We start from the raw sequence: 19,109 nt of genomic DNA, 5'->3' as shown, positions 1-19,109 counted from the left end.
ATAGATATATATGTGGGGGGGGGGGGGGGAGAGGGAAGAATATTTCTTGCACTAGATACATTGATTTCAGTATAGATAGTGATTTCTAATCCAATTTGATTTCTTGCACTAGATGCATTTATTTTAGTGTATATGTTGATTTCTAATGCTATTTGATTTCTTGCACTAAATGCATTGATTTCAATGTAGATGGTGATTTCTATTCCTATTTGATTGCTTGCACTAGATGCCTTGATTTCAATGTAGATGTTGATTTCTAATAATGTTTGATTGCTTGCACTACATGCATTGACTTCAATGTAGATGGTGATTTCTAATCTTATTTGATTGCTTGCACTAAATGCATTGATTTCATTGTAGATGGTGATTTCTAATCCTATTTGATTGCTTGCACTAGATGCATTGATTTTAGTCTAGATGTTGCTTTATAATCCTATTTCTTTACTTGCACTAGGTGCATTAATTTCAGTGTAGATGTTGGTTTATAATCCAATTTTCTTACCTGCACCAGATGCATTAATTTGAGTGTAAATGTTGATTTCTAATGTTATTTGATTTCTTTCATTAGATGTAGTGATTTGAGTGTAAATGTTGTTTTCTAATATTATTTAATTGCTTGCACTAGATTCATTAATTTTAGTGTAAATGTTGATTTTTGTTTTGATGTAATTGGATGTATGATAGTACATTAATTTTAAAGTGATTGGATTAAAATTGTGCATTGATTTCAATGTAAGAAGAAAAAATTACTGACAATGTACATTGATTTTTGTGTTATAGTAATTCAACCTGTTAATATTGGAGAGAAGGAGAGACAAGGAATGATATTTACTACAATAGATTGAGCTAAAGATTTAAATGGTTTATGGTTTAACCTGTGCTTTTCATATAATTGATATGAAAATATGAAAATCAATATAAAACGATGACAAAAGTAAAAAGGGTGACAATAAGAATAATAGAAGAAAATTGTTTTAGATTAACCACAATGAAGACTATTTGTAATTAACTATATTCTTATTATTCACATTTTATATCATTCAACACTATTGCATTGTCCCTTTACATCCAAAATTTATATTTCATTATATTTCATCATTTTTCATCATTAAAGTTATTATCATCACAACAAACTAAGGCAACTAAGAAAATTTAATATTACAATATACAGATTAATCTGAGACATATTAGCATATTTAAAATGATTATATTAATATTAGATGAAGTTACATATTATTGATAAAATTAATCATATGTTCGTCAGATTTTCTTTGGTCGCTCATGACTGAAACCAACCTAGATCCATCTTAACTCCGGACCTATCAAGCAACGAGAGGGATCAAATCTCTCAATGTACAAACCTTTCCTCAAGTTTTTCACTCAAAAAATAGGTTTGTTCCTCAATAGATGTGATCCCTCCCGTCACTTGACAGATCCAAAGTTAAGATGGAACTAGGCTAGCTTTATTTTAAAATTGAGGAAATTACAAATATTTTTGAAAGTAACTTTTTATTAAAATAATAATTATTTACTTTCAATTACATAAATTGATATAAAACTAGCTTGATTCTATCTTAATTTTAGATCTTATAAATTTTGGATTTACCAAGAGCAGAGGGGATCAAATCTCTTTTCACTTTAAAAAGGGTTTGTATATGAAGAGATTTTATGCCTCCGACACTTGGTAAATTAGGAGTGATATGATTGAATTATTAATTATAATTATAATTATTAATTTTATATTTCACTTTACTTATTTTAATTTTTATAATTTACCCCAACTTTATTTTGCTTAACATTTTTCACATTAAATTTTATTTTACGGAGTTTCCTCAAATTAGATGTTAAAATTGATTTTCAAATAAAATAAATTGGCTATATTTTTTAATATTAAAAGATATTTTTAATTTTTCCCATGGTGTATATTAGTTGATGATAGAATGGGTTGTTAATGCATTTCTTATGATGTTATTGGTTTAAACTTTGATTAGCTCAGTGTGCCACGTGTGAGGCAATGTGGGTACAGTTGGAGGTGATTGTGGTAGTGGATAGAATCGATCCTTAAGTACAAACATGCTTGTTGTCTATTCTCTCATTTACAAAAAAATAACAATAATAATAATAATAATCTTATTTTTTAAATTTTATTGAATTAATTATTTATTAAAATTAAATTTTATTAAAAACACATGATTTTATTGGAAGTAGTTTAGATGATGGAAATAAAGGAAACTAATTTTCATGGAAGCATTTTCTAAATTGTATCTCCACTCAAACAATCTCATATAGAAAAAAGTCTTAACCCCACCCATCAAGCAAGCCACCCAATGTCACCTTGGTGGCCTTCTCTCACTCTTTAGACTACAAGAAGTATATTCTTATCTAGCTTGCTGGCCTTCTATCACTCTTTAGACTACAAGAAGTATATTGTTATCTAGGGGGAATCCTAAAATATCGAGCTAAGCTAGGTCATTGAGTAATGAAAGGAAGTTCCTTAACGAAGACTAGTGATTTGACACTACTCACTCTCAAAGTAAAAGGTGAGGGATAAGTGTGCAAATAGTCAAAAAAACCATGAATTATTATCAAACATTGAATGATTTTAATTACAAAACTATTCTTATTCATGCAACCACATTATACTTGAGAAATGAAAGATAAAGCTTGCTCAATTAACCATATAGCATGAGATGCTAGTAAAGCATATATACAATGGCACATTAAAAATAGAAAATGAATCATAAATTGTCTATACAAGTAAGGCATTAGATCATTCATTCATCATATTCATGAGCATTGGAGATTGAGAGTTCTTTAACATCATCAAGAGACCATTCCACAATTAAGAGATCATACACCAACAATATTAACTATGTTTGGGACAACAAAGAGTTATGTGTTTGCGATGATAAATAAAGGAAATATTCAAACTTGTCATTGTTACTAAGGACAATGAAGACAACAAAGTTGGATATGGAATACTTACACGTTTGTAACATTCAAATGTCATCCATTTATCATCATGGAAGTTGCACGAAGGAGATTTGATAGTGGTACTATGTGAACATTCTTTAATCAAAGTGCATACCCTCTCCTTAGCACTACCACTTTGCAAGACAAATAAGAAACGTGAAATATGTGTGCAACCAACTAAATAAGTTGGAAAGGTTGTTGCAACATATATAGGTGGTCATTTCGTGTTGCAAAAGGAGGTGTTGTCCAACTTCCCTTTTCGATAATTTGTCAACCTTTGAATTTGATTCCCTATGAATGTGATCAAATGATATGACCCTAAAGATTCTAGTAAGCTCCATAATTTTAATCATCCTTCGATACAATAAAGAAGTGTACAAGGAAGTATAACCTTTCACCCAATCTAAAACAACCTTTGAATCCCCTATGACATGTATGTTTAGATTGTTGAAGTGAGACAATTAAAATGACTAACATAAACGACTAATTCATGTTATTGTAGTTTTTGTTAGGTAGTCATATTTTTTTTCCAAGACTAAATTAGTCATTTATGTTAGTCATTTTTAGTAGTATTACTTATTAGTTAGTCATATATTTTAACTGGTGACTAAAATAGTAATTTATGTTAGTCGTTTTTAGTTGGGTCTCTTAATATTGTTAATTTTTTGTACTATTTCACTTGGAAAAGTTGTGGTGACTAACGTTTTTAGTCACGTAGTCACTAATTTCATCATTTTCTACTAGTGTGATATCTGAACGACTTACCACAACAATGATGGGAAGTTCTTTTAACTCAAGAATTAGATTTTCAGTTTCTTCATGTAGTGTTTACATTTTTCGAGAAAGGCTTCAAAACAACTTGGATTTTCACGAGAGGCTTACAATACTACCTACAAGAAAAACACAATAAATTTCAGTTAGTATGATCCAGAAAAAATAAATATTAAATCAAATATCCTTCAGAACATAATGTCAAAACTACAAAGATTACTATCTATTATTCCTATTGGATTGTATCTTTTCCTATCAACAACAAAATCTAACAACCATTGTTAACATCTTTCTTTTCTCCTTAATGGAATTCAATGAAGTTGGAAATGGCACATACGAAGATAATCCTCCTCGAATACCATATATCCATTCTTAGTGCAACAACTCCTTACTCAAAAAAATTGTATACATGAGAAAAACTTCCAAGTGATATGATGGGACCATTCTCACATTGAAGGAAAGTTTCAACTCCAACAAAAAATTCTCACTCAAGTAAATTTTGTTCATGGATACAAGCACTTTCAAATTCAAATATTTTAAACCATGGTAGATGTTCAATGTGAAGGTGATCAAGAGTTTCTAAATAAGAATATATGGTGAGATTGCAATGGATATACAACCCACCTTCATTGTGAAGATGTTGCAAAGGCATCAAGATGACTTCAACAAGTGCTAGAAGAATTCAGAATCAACTTTTTAGATTTCATATGCCAACCTCTTGATTGAAATTCGTGAATGGAAATGAAATCCTTACCATGCCATTTTCCTTTGGCTGATCAAAAGGATAATCTCCTCCAGAACTTGGCACTATTGGAAATTTTTATTCTCTGTAAAAGTTTAAATGTTTCTCCAACATTTAAATAAGAAATATTTGTGATATTCTTATGAATCCCATTTTCTAATTCCTTTATTTAATTAATTGGGATTTCTGATCCTATAAGATTGTAGGTATGAGTCCATGTGAAAATACTACCAATTTGGAAAGCTAATTTGAAACAATCAGAAAATAACAAAGAGATACACCCTTCTTGGATTTATCATCTACAAAATATGAACATAATTTGAAGGATGTAAATGATCATATTTGGGTCACTAATCATAAGAAGCCCTGCCAATGCTATGTTTAAAGTCCAAAAAATAGTAACAGTCATACCACCATAGAAAGAAAACCAGCTGTAGTCCCATTTAGTTTGCAAATGATAAGATATCTAAAAGGACTTCTCCATTCTTGACATAATGCAGGAGCAATGATGATAAGATGATTTCCCATGTTTCCTATATATAATTAGAATTTGACAATGTTATTTAGGATGCAGTTTCTTCTGTTTCAAAATTTAGCATTGTTAATTTAAAAATGTAACATATTTCTCCTTAAACTAAACTATCTCTGAAAAGTAATTAACAAAGATAACTTAATGTGGGTTAAGATTCACGGTGTTTGTTGTTTCACAAATGAATGAATACAACACAACAATTTATTTTTGAAATAAAAATAGCATTGCATCAATAGACCAAAGATCAACCTGTTTTTTAACCTAGTTTTTATATGACCAGAACATGCATTTAGTTTCTCCATTGTCTTTCCTTATGTTACTTCTAAAATCAGCTATACTATAAATATTCAAAACTACACAAGCTATAATATAAATGTTCAAAACTGTACAACAAAACATGTATAAGTACACATACCTCTAAATTGCACAAGCTATACTATAAATGCTCAAAACATCACAACAGAATAGGTATAAGTACACATGCCTCCACAACAGTTTGTAACAACTATGCAATTTAAATATTATGGAGTCTTGGTTATTTTAACAGTAATCCATCCAAGGATAGCTCCAATGGAAAATCTAAGAAAAACAATGAATGGAATATACCACCTAAAAAGAAAAAAAAATCAACGAGCTTTAAGGAAAAACCATTATAGAGAAAGTGGACAAGCCACTTTAATTGAGAATATGATATGAAGCAACTTTTAATGAAAAATATTCTTTTTCAGAAATAGAGGCTAGCAACAAACACTCTCCCATGGCCTTCTAGAAAATTTGTAATTTTTCATGGTTTAGGAAGGTGGGGCATAGGAATACTAATATATTATGACTTCATAGTAGAATCTCCAAGGAATATTAGAATAATACAACATCTATTTCCAAGGAAATTCCCAATTTTCTAGGCATGGTGCCTTTAGAAGCTTTTTGATTTTACATGGTTTAAGAAGGTGTGGCATAGGAATACCAATAAATTATTACTTCATCATAGAATCTCCAAGGAATATAGAAGAAAAAAACATATATTTTCCAAGGAAATGCCCAATTTCCTTGGCATGGCTAAAGAATAATTTCTACAAGAATTTGATTCTCATCAAGACAATCCAACTGAAACTGGTAAGTGAAGATTATTATTATTGGATATTGCCCAAGACCACTATGAAAGTGTATTAAACACAAAGTTTTCTCTATAACCAATTATAATAAACTTTCTTGGAAAAATATTGAATGAACATCTTCTAAAACTCCCTTTTATGAATTATCAGTGTTTCAATCGTAATCTAAAAATCAAAAGACTCTTCATTCTCTTGACTCCCCGCCAACATACCAACCAATTATTTGAGGCAATAACTCAGGGTTAGACCAAGCTCTTCGAGAACCATATTTTGATGCTTTTAAGAAGGAATTTCATATAGACATAGATGAACTTAATGTAAGAAATCTCAAAGATATTATCTACACACTCTGCTAAGTTTTTTCTGAATTAGTTTTTGTTGAATTTAAGGTAGGATCCCTCATTAATTAATATTTTCAGTCCATAGGTCACTTCTCCATTCTAAATATGTCTGGGATGTTAGAATACATTATTCCTGTGATTCATACATGCATCATTCACGAGTCCTGCCCAAGACACATCTAACATGTATGAAGAATCTGTCCACCATTCTAACATGATGAACATGCAACACATGAGGGGGTTAGGTTGTATATGGTATCTTAACTTTATGGAAGTGATAAAGAGATCAAAGAGAGCAAGAAGATATGATTAACATGAGTAACAAGAAGCTCAATCCCTCCAATAGAGGGAGTTTTATTGTTTTGAAAAGAGGTGATATCAGGAAAATGTAGAAATAAAATAGGTTAAAGTGGATTTTTCCTTCTTGAATTGCATTAATGCATAAAAAATGTGTAAAACATAGTAGAGAAGTTATAGAAGCTCCCCTCCTTACATAGGATAAAAGTTGTAGCATAACTACTTTAGCTCCAATATTCAATAGAGATTACATTCTTGTAGAAATTTCCAATTCTAGCTGACTAAGAAACTCACTACTCTTCAACCCATAGATGGATGTTAATGAAAGTAGCTCAACAACTCATAGAGTGATGTTAATTGAATAAAATAAGGATTTGAGGAAGCAAAAGTATATAAAATGAAATAACGATATAATTGTTATTTAATATGGTTGAGAGCCTTAACTTAGAAACATGGAAAGTTGTTGAAAGAGAATACCTTGAACGAAAAAGGAAAATTGAAACTGTTGGACTCAAAATCCAAGAGATTCAATGAACAAGCAAAAACAAAATTATATCAAAATTTCAAAGATGAGAGCAAATATTCACAAGTATTTAGCATGCTTCAATAATAACGTGAGTAGATTGAATAAGTAGAATGAGTAGATAACTAATTGGCTTGAGATCCTTCACCTGAAATAGTGGAAAGTTAGGAAAAGTGAAGACCTTTACTGGAAAATGCAATGCAACCCATCAAAACTCCTGGATTCAAAATCCATGAGATTCAATGACCCAGAAAATAAAAAAAAGCATCATGGCTTCAAAGGTGAGGGTAAATACTAAATATTCATTAGTTTTTAGTAGGCTTAAGTATTCCTACACAAATTTGAATGTTTGAATGAAAGTATATCGGGAAATGTTGAGTTTTTATCTAAATTTGAATGTGAAGCTATTGGGAAAATAGAAAAGAATAACCTTCTTACACATGCTGAGCACATATCTTTGAAATAATTCACTAGACAAAATCTACTTTGAAATTTCATGATAGGGCTTTGATGTATAAGGGAAATCCAAGAAATGTAGAGGAGAAGGCGGGGGCTAGAGGTTTGCAACCTTTAACACTATACAACTCCCTGAGGTCATACCTGATCCATTTACCCAAAAAGATAAGTTATAATTTCCAGGTGCTTAGTAAGTATCTCACAGGCGTTTGGCCTTCTCTAGGATTTGGTTTCATTGTCTTTAGCACTATCAAAGAGTGTATTATATTTCACCTTCAATGTATAGTTTAAGGTTGAAACAAGTTTGGGTTGATAAAAGTAAAAGAAGCGAAGAGTTTGTTATTTGAATGAAAAAAAAATGGCCACATATTTTTAGCAAGATATGACTAGGAAACAAAACAATAGTTCGAAAACAAGTTGTTTTGTTTTATGATTGATCTTATTATAAATAACTTTTAGCCTAGATAAAAACATTTTTCACTTGTATTTTTTAAACAGATAAACAATTTAACGGTGTACATAATACATACAAAAAAACACAAATATATAGGTTTAGTATAGAAAATCATTGTCAATCAACATAATATGTAGACAACTGATTAAAAATTTAAATATTACACCAGGTGAGACACCATTTGCTAAATTGTTTGGCTCTCCATGTCATAAATTTCTTCTATGAGAGAAATAAGGTATATCATATTGGGTATTTTCTATTTCCTTCTTCGCTTTCTCTATGAATTTTACCATGCTGAGGATATATCCCTATGAATGACTAATAGTTATCATTGCTGATTATAGAATTTGGGTTAAGCATACATCTGTAGACAACCAACCCATGCAACTATTGTTGTTGACCATCACTAGAAAAATGCTAGAAAAGTATCAAACCTCCAAAGGAATCCAAGTGATGGATAACCTACAGTTCTAAAGAATGTTTTTCTGTTTTGCTGGAATGTAAGTTGTAACCTAGGGACAATAAAAATTAACATATGCAATGAGGGAAAGCATTGTCACTAGTAAAAAAAATGAAAATAAAATAAAAATATTACACAAGACATGAACTGAAAAGTCAATAAAATAAACAAGAACAATAAATTACCAACTATGTTTCTTCTTCCAACCAAACATTTTCATTACTTTGTTTTAGATTTAACCTTGTACAAAAGTTACATAGAATATTAACCTACTTCTCAGGCATGATGTTTAGTGCATGTTTCCTAATATAACATATTATTGGTTTAGGAGAAATGAATTCAAAAACGACTATAATAGTGACAACATAGAATAAAATAGTCAACATTAAATCTACACAATGATTGAAACATAGAAGACTTGCAACTCTAGCAAGAAAAGTGTGTCGTTTTGTTTTCTTCAATGTATATATATCATATTCACTCAAACTAAAATACAAAATAGTGAACATACCATTTTTGCGAGCCTCTCGCCTTTGGAATCTATAAAATGTCACAGCAGATTCCTTGGCCCTATTTTTCACTTTTTTTGCTTGAGCAACAACTACTCAAACAAAACCATAGAAATTTCAATTTCAAAATATACAACTTTCTTCCTTCCCCTATGATGAACAAAAACTATCCATCTTTTAACTACAACATCTCTTTATCTCTCTTTTCTTTCCTGCAAGATTTAGGTAATAGAATAACCTACTTATTCACAGACCTATAGTTATAATATAAATGTACATACAAGTCAACTTGTATGCAACTTGAGAACAACGAAAAGACTGAGATATATGAGATGATTAACTTGAGTTAATGCCACAATATGAAAAGACATATAAATGTTTACAACCACAAACAAACTCTTGTGTAATGTCTCTACTTGAGTTTCATTATTCTTAATAAAATCATCAATTTCTTGTTGCAAAAGTTTCAATCTAGGTCTCTTAATGTGGCAATCTAGAATCCATTATGTCTAAAGGAAATAAAAAGTTACTCCTTGATAATAGTACAAAAGCCTCCTCACATATAAGTACCATAACATGCTTGATAACAAGAGGCATGAAACCTTGAAATATGTGGGTAAATGAATATGATTAGGAGAGATATTCTAAGTTGCTAATTGAAACATTTAAAAATACAGTTGCACCTAAGAAATAGAACACAATTAAAGAAATTTCTTTCATATGAAGTGAGTTATTTGAACAACGTAAATTATCCTTACTACATCATTGGTGAGACATGACAAGAAGAGAATTAGACCAAATAATTAACCCTTTTGCACTATTAAGCGCCCCATATTTACTTGAAAGGTTGCAGGCTAATGATATACGATTTTATATTTCTATTTCTCCCTTTCACAATTAAATCCACGCCTTAGTCTTAATTGGGAAAGGGAGACAAAGTAAGTTGAATCATGTTTTGGGTCACCTCACATGTACCATCATTTATCATTACTCAAAATTGTTGACATGAGAAGGGAAGGAGAATAGAAAAGTTTAAATCAGTGGTAGTTGTAAGTCCTTGACCTTGATAGCTGATAGTCCTTGCACTAGGAAAACTTATATTAACTCCCATTGTAAGGTAATATGTTGAAACTTGAGACTTATGACTATAGATTTAAATTCTAATTATTGGGTTCTCATGAACAAGCAGAAAATGATGAAATTAGTGACTAGGTGACTAAAATCGTTAGTCACCACATCTTTTCCAAGTGAAATACTACCAAAATGAGCATTCTTAAATGATCAACTAAAATCAACTAACAAAAATGACTAATTTAGCCCCGAGTTAAAATATATGACTAGATAATAAGTAATACAACTCAACATGACTAATTTCGTCAAGGAATAAAAATATGACTGCCTTACAAGTACTACAATAATACAAACCAGTCATTTAAGTTAGTCATTTCAGTTGTGTCACTTCAACAATCTAAAATTACAATTTATAGTGGATTCAAAGGTCGTTATAGATTGATTGAAAGATTATACTTCCTTAAATATTTTTTTAATGGACCATTGGATGAGTAGAGTGTGTGGATCTATGATTATAGTTCTTTAAATACTTCTCTAAATTCATAGGGAATTAAATTCAAAGGTTGACACATTATCCAAAATGGGAGTGGGCTTACAGTTGGGTCAAATACATTATGAAGAGTACGTACAAGGACAAGTGTTGATTAATTATTAAGAATACCTACAAATCGGAGGTGGCCTTATTGCTTAACCCACTTACATACAATAACATTGTTTTCTACCTTTCATATCACCCTTGGTGGGTTCAGAGTGGGTTTACATTAGTGTTGAGTTGGAACATATAGTCATCATGATCTTCCTCATCTCAATAAAATCTACGAGCTTTGTCATATACACAATATAGAGTTAGAGAATCATCTCATCTCTAGATGCCCAATTTACTATGAGACTCAACGAATGTTTAATTGTCTTTTTCAAGAAATGGATGAGTCATTATCTACATTATTTCAACACATGTCTAGCCCTTTTTATGAGGAAGGTCCTTGGATTTATATCTTTATATTAGACATTATGTGCCCTTCCCATTTTGAACTCTTACAAAGAGGTCACCTCCTTCCATGTTTCTTGGCTACTTGAAGCCAAAATTTACAAACCAAGATATTTGGAGATAATGAACCATATAAATATAGTCTAACCTATAAAATTAAATATTTTCATTATATTAAAATAAAAATAAATATTCAATTTGTACCAAATAAAAAACAAAATAACTTAATTGATTATAATAAATTTAAATATATATATATATATATATATATATATATATATATATATGGATATGGTAGCTTTATAATTTATATTTTGATTATAAAAAAAATAAAATAATAAACTAGTTCACCTCAGCTAGTCATCATTCTCGCTCCAAAAAGAGGCGGGCAAAAAATTTCTATTGAGAAAACCAATTCAGAGGTTTGGTGAGAGAATTTGCTAATTATTGTAAATAACAGATCAAACCATGCATATATGTAAAAATTCTAGTTTTTCTATGCAATGCTAATGAATGTTTGGAGCCAAATTTTCTTTAAAGCTAAACATTAACACTGTTTAAACAATACAATAGTTCAAAACTGACGTAGGCTATTTTTCTACTAGACATTGAAGAAATCACCATTGGGATCCCACATTTGATTGCTCGAGAAACCCTCTGGGTTCCGTAATATTCATGTTTGATAAATTCATCTCCACATGGGTTGATCCCTCAAAGCTTGGCAGGGGCAACTAGGGAGAAACCTAATTGTTCCATAAGTTTCTCTTCCAAGAGGGAGCTACTACAGGTAAGTTTTCTGTACATGGGAAAAATCAATAATTAGGGCTTGAATATTTTGAGATCACTATTTGATAATTATTCAATTAGGGTTTGAAATCTCTATGATTAGTATTTTCATAAATCACTAGACACAAGACACTGTGTAATGAATTTTTAATGGCTATTTTTAACAATAGAAGATTAAATTCTATGAATTTAAAATCCATTCAACCTAATTTTCTTGTATGTTTTCATGGAATGGTTCAAGACATATTCAAAACAATGTTTTATGTTGGCACTTTGAAGCTAATTTTCTTGTGACTTAAGGGTGAATTTATGTTTCTGGTATGGAGGATTAGGATTTAGAATTTATGATGGGATGGTGCAAGAGATCGAATCACTACAAGAACAAATTAATATGGGAAAGCTCGAATCTGGCAAAAACAACCTCGCTTCAGAGCTTCTCGCCGCTGACATCAATCGTAGGATTACACTTTTATTTATATTCCATCACACATGAGAAACTTGTATAGGATCCAATGTGATGTTTTCAAATGAAAAAAAGATATTCACTACAATATCTTTATTTTTACAGTTCAAATGGCCTTGGAAAGACAATGCAACTCATCTTTTGTAGCCAGTCTTACCATTTGAAAGGGAAATTGAAGCTTTCTCTCATAATCATGCTATCATATTCAATAGGAAGAAGGGTCCTTGATATGTGCCAACATTTATTATGTCATGGTGATGACAAAAACAAGTGTGATTGAAGGTTTGATCTTAGATAGAATGCAGCGTTAACACACATCTTGTACTCACAGATTGTAACGTGTCCTTTTAGATATATGGAGTGAGTATCCTCACGGAATATTCTAGTACAAGTTGGCACTAATATGCATCAACAAGTGCCCAATGGAGACCTATGCAGAATTATTATATCACAGAGATGTCGAATGAACTAATTACAGATAACTTTGTTGTTGAAAACTTGCAAAGATTGGTAAAGTAAACATATATTGAATTGAAATTTGTTTGTTGTATTTATAACCATAGAGGAAAGGGTGTGTTGGCATTATTTTAAGTAGGGATATAGGATTAAGACAATGCAATGGAAGTGGTTACATACATTTTAAACAAACAACAACTTCTCGATACACGATAATTGTTAGTAGATTTTTTAATGAATAATCCTCTAGTTGCATATTTTTTTCTTAGCCTTTGAAATCATCACAAGTGCCTAGAAACCTGGAACATACTCACCAAGTTATATTAAATTCATTTTGTTTCATGACCTCATATTTGTGGTTTGTTATGAATCTGATATTGAGAGTAGTACAAACATATGCCCAGTGATGCATTGGAAATAGAGAAGGTCGTGAAAGTAATTACTAGAGGATTGTAATACGTAAAGAACTATAGGAAATGGACTTGCATGCGTAGAGTATGAAGCCTGAAGTGATTGTCAAGGTAAAAGGAAGGAAGAATTGAGAGCACCATATGAGAGAAATGGATTTGGTCTTCCACACTAGAGCTTTTCATCTTCTTGGTAGTCTGAGGCTCTCTAGATAGATCAAATCTTATGCCCTTCATTTGGAGCTCCTGATTACATCTACTCATAGCCCTAGAAGTGACACTGTAATTACCATTTTCCCATTCTACAATGAACTTGGAATCATCCTTTATCCAAAGAAATTTTAGACCTTTTTCAACAACAATTTTTAGCATCAACAATGTGCAAATACCTCTATTCTGTTATTAGTATCAACCCCGAATACTACCTTTAAAGCAACAACATGTTTGTCTCCAATAATTATATTTCCTTCTCCTCCATATTTTCCAAGGATACTTTGATAAACTCCATCAAAATAGCTCCACGCCATCAATTTATCAATCTCATAGGTTTTTAAATTTATTTGGTTGTTCATCTTTATAGGTTTTCAAATACCTCTATATACATATCTGACATGATGAACTAATGATATCCAAATAATATGTGATATTCATGATACCCACTTAGATATATCATATTGCTAGCACAACAAAATTTCTATTCTATTTTCCTAAACACTAGAGAAAATAACACAAATCTAGCATTCTACCAAATGATTATGCTCAAATGCAAATTTGAGCCTTGAGAAAATTCTAGCTACAAAATGTGGTTTCAGTCAATCTTCATTGAAGCATAAATGGTCTGTATAAACTAGAAGCATGCGTAGAAATAAATTGTACATGTCAATACAAAGAAAGCATATGATATAATTTCCATGTAGCCGAAGTAGAAAATACTAGAGACAAGGTTTGTAATCTCCATCGTGGTGAAGAAATAGAATGTAGTGTACAAAAATGGGTAAATTATATAACAATTTGCACATGGATTGGCATATATATTCTAGAATCTAGAATACAAGGGGAGTCTTATGGAAGGAAGCCCTTGATGATAAATATGATTTACCTTAGGATCACAATTTTATTGATATGCCATCACACATGAGAAACTCCTCTAGGATCCAATGTAATGGTTTCCTAGGAAAACAGGTATTAACTGCAACATTTTTCCTTTTATAGTTAAAATGGCCATGACAATACAACGAAATTCATTTTTTGTAGCCTATATTATAGGTTCAAAGTGAAATAAAAGATTTCTCTCATAATCATGCTATCGTATTCAATCGAAAAGAGGGTCCTTGATATGTACCAACATTTATTACGTCATGGTGATGAAAAATCAAGTCTAATTGAAGGTTTGAGATTAGAAGGAATGCAGTGTTAGCACACAACTTGTTCTTGCAGATTGTAACATGTCCCTTCAAATTTGTGGAGTGAGTATCATCTTAGAATAGTTTGGTATAGGTTGGCACTAATATCCATCAGCAAGTGCCCAGTGTAGACCTATGTAGAACTATTATATTACAGAGCTGCTGAGTGAACTAATTACGGATAACTTTGTTGTTGAACACTTACAAATATTGGAAAAGTAAACACATATTGAACTGCAATTTGTTTGTTGTATTTCTTACCACAGAGGAATGGGTGTGTTGGAATTATTTTAAGTAGGGATATAGTATTAAGTCAATGCAATGGAATTGGTTACATACATTGTAAACAAACAACAACTTCTCCATACACAAGATTCATTAGTAGATTTGCTAGTGAATAATCCTCTAGTTGCATCTTCTTTTTCTTAGCCTTTGAAATCATCACAAGTGCCTAGCAACCTAGAATATACTCACCCAGTTATAGTAAATTCATGTCGTTTCATTATCTTAGATATGTGGTGTTTTCTAAATTCGATTTTGAGAATAGTACAAAGTTTGTACTTCTTGGTGAATTTATTAAATGACTTAATGTTTGTGAGTTGTTAGATCTCACAACTGCTTGTTTGTTACCAATCAACCACATTGGATGAATTAATTATATTTTCTCTTGTTAGGCACACACGATGCACACGACTTATTTTACTCTATATATTATAATGTGTTGTACTTTCTAGTCCCATCAACCTATTTTGCTCATTTGTGGGCATTAATCCCTTTCTTTCTGAGCCAGGGTCTAGTGAACTGCTTGGTAGATCTTCCTAATGACTTTTACATGGAAAAACCTTGCTATTGAAAAAAGTTTAAACTTATTTTCCATTGTTACTTTGTAGTGAAATTGTTTTTTTGGTTTTTTTGTATGCCTTCTAAGTTATGTCATTCAATTTCAATCTACTAAAATGGTCTGACTCTCACTTTGCCAAAGATGGAGAAAGTTTGATGCTCACAATACTTCATTTAGGGAGCGACATTAACCCCCACTTTATGAAAGATTCAAATGATTAATCCCTCCACCAGAAGGCTACAAGATACCTATTATATGGCCAAATAGCAAGGATGAGTGTTGGTATAGCTGCATACGTGATCCGTCTTTATTGTTTCTTTCGTCACTGTTACAAAAAGGATAAAAGTATTGAAGTTCTAAAGCAATGGTAACTGCATATTATTTCACCCAAATGTTGTAGAGGATCTATGATAATAAGTTAGCATTGTTTCCAGACTAACTGCTTCTTACATGTTTTTATTGGCATAGTAATGTCCCCTATGAATGGATCAATAATGAAAAATAAAATCAGCATTGGTTGAGGAAAGAAGGACACAAATTCCTCTTCCCGGGTGGAGGTACAATGTTTCCCAATGGACTTGGTGAATATGTTGATCATATGGAAGAGTGGATCCCAAGGATCAAATATGGTATAGTCCAAACTATTCTTGATACTGGATGTGGGGTGGGTAACATTATGACTAGTGTTAATAGTTTTACCAAAACAAATCTAGTCTTTGACACCTTTCTAAATTTATATTGTCGATCACACGACATAGTTAGGTTATGAAGGAAGTGTACTCCATAAACATCAAAAAGGAATCTAGAGTCAGGTTAAACTCATGGATACACCATCAATGCACATGGTTGATCCACCTTATGATGTTCACTATACCTCAGATATGAGACATCCATATTATCAAAATAAAGCTAACAAAAAATTTCATGTCAGAAGCAAGACAATTAATAGTAACTGATCTAAATTTATTTTTCTATGCATCACTTTACTTTGCATAACATCTAAACCTACTCTTGAGCTGAGTTTAATAGTAAAAATTCTATTAGAGAGACATTTCTCTTCCCTCCTACTAGTTGTGACAAGGTGGATTTATACAATTAGTCCTTAGTGAACATGCTAACATGGTACTTAACAAAGAAAAATTGCATAATTACAAGTCTTTTCTAGAAGTTTATTCTCAGATAGCCTTACATCGAGTATTCATTAATCTATCTGTAATTTCTATTGCTTGCTATGATATGTAGATTTCTGTATCTTACATGATAAAGATCAAAATAAGTTATTTAATGTAAATGTTCATAGTTATGTTATTTGAATATGACTTGTGAGATCTAATGTATAAGTATAAATTTCCTTCTTTATACAAGAGAATACTTTCTATCCTGGTTGCAAGTTAGGGTGGTGATTTGCTTGATCGTGAAATTATTACAATGTCACTGGGGCCTAGAGATAATCATGAAGTGCAAGTGCAATTTGCACTTGAACGCGGTATTTCTACAATGATGGGTATCATCTCTACACAACGACTTCCTTATCCATTCAATGCATTTTACATGGCTCACTATTGTAGATGTTTCATTCCATGGAGAAAATTTGGTTTGTTTGATGATACCTTCTAAATTTTCGTTGTGTTCTATATTGTGTAATGGCTTGGAAGTACCCAAATTAACATGAATAAAGTGAGGACAAAAAATTGAAAATCATTACTCGGTAAAAATAAATATAGTTTCATTCTTATTACACAAACAATATGAATAACTAGTGGAAAGAGTATAAGTGCTACTACAACTAAGTGTAGGGGACTTCCACACAGCTCCCAATCAGTTTCTTATTCTTATTCTTCAATACTTTCCCAAAAGAAAAATATTTCATTCCCTTTTCCTTATTTAATAAATGGACATTTTCAAATTCACTTTTAGGTTGATTGTTATAGTTTAGGAAGTTGTACATACTCTATTTCTTTGGATTTGAAGTAGTGATTTTTTATGGGAAAACACATGTTCTTAACCATTAAACCCATAGTATTTATTTAATTGAATTACTTACAATTATTTTAATTTCATTTATGTAATTTCCTACTCCTATAGGAGTTATGAAACAAATCAGGAGTATTCAATGAGATTTTCTTTGGGGAAAAGGGGAAGAGAAAAACACGTGGGCTTTGGTAGCTTGGGATAATCTCTGTAAACCTAAGGACCATGGTTGTATGACCCTGAAATCATCAACATAATTTCGAGAGCCAAACATTGGTGGAGGTGGCTCAAGGAATCAACCACCTGTTGGGCGAAGCTTGGGAAGAAGAAATATGCAAATAATTGGCAAGAGAGGGATCATATCCAAATGTCAAGGCTCATCAAGGGCTCCCGCATTTGGAACCTTTCTTGGGAGAATAGAGCCATTGTACAACATCACAGTTTTTGGGAGATCCGAGCTTGTAACCTTGCACGGTTTTGGGAGGATAACTGGTAGTAGGAACCAAATGTGTTTAGAGAAGAACTAAACACTCTCAAAAATGACACTGACAACAAAGGTTTACTTATGGTAAGTGACTTTTGGAATCAGGTAAGGGACAATGGTAAATGGAGAATGTGGAAGGATCTTGGTTATAATGAAGAGAGTCCTTTGAAGGCCAGGCAGATTCTCTTGCTCTTGACTTGGAGTAGAGGAATATTTTGGTGTCATCCTCATCTGACCAACTGCAATGGGGTCAAAACACTGAAGGCACCCTTAACCTCAAAGAAGCTAAACGCATGGCCCTATGTTTTGATTATCCAAACCCTGATTAGGTTTGGAATGACCTTTGGCAGAACTCACAATGGATGAAAATCAAGTTGTTTATGTGGTTGGTTCACCAAAAGAAAATTCTCACATGGGAGAATCTTCTGAAAAGGGGTTTTGTTGGCCCATCCAAATGCCATCTATGTGGCTTATAGGAGGAGACGATGGAACATTTACTAAACCTCTGCCCCTTCACCTCTACCTTGTGGGATTGCGGCCTCAGCCTTCAGGCAAACTGACTGGGACAGAATCAACATCACCAACACTTTGAAGAATTGGAGGAAACACTTCTCAGGTAATGAAAATAGTAACAAGGCTTGGACTCTGGTTCTAAGAATTATTATCTGAGATGTCTGGAAAGAATGAAATGGCAGGCTTTTCAAGAACAAAACAGGCTCGACCAAGAACATCATTGTCCAAATTTTACGACAGCTCAAAGATACAGTAGGAGCCCTTATGTGGAAAATTTTTGAGGACCCTCCTTTGCCCCAAGATGCTCGCATACTACTGCAGCTGGGTCCCCATTCTCTAGTTCCCCAAGATATTGATAAGGGTGTGAGAAAAACAACTACTCGTAAAGATATCTGGTAGCCTCCTGCTCATGGTTTTTTGAAAATCAATATAGATGGGGCTTCTAAGGTTAACCTAGGGATGGCTGGATTTGGCGGTGTCATAAGAGATGAGCAGGGGCACATAAAGGATATCGTTCACAGTCATTTGGGGACTGCCACTAATAACATGGCGGAGC

The sequence above is a fragment of the Pinus tabuliformis genome, chromosome 7 (genome assembly GCF_031772625.1).
Source record: "Pinus tabuliformis cultivar Carrire ecotype Pingquan chromosome 7, CPIR1, whole genome shotgun sequence".
NCBI classification, from domain to species: Eukaryota; Viridiplantae; Streptophyta; class Pinopsida; order Pinales; family Pinaceae; genus Pinus; species Pinus tabuliformis.
The sequence above is the reverse complement of the archived record's forward strand: the minus strand, read 5'-3'. Positions refer to the sequence as shown.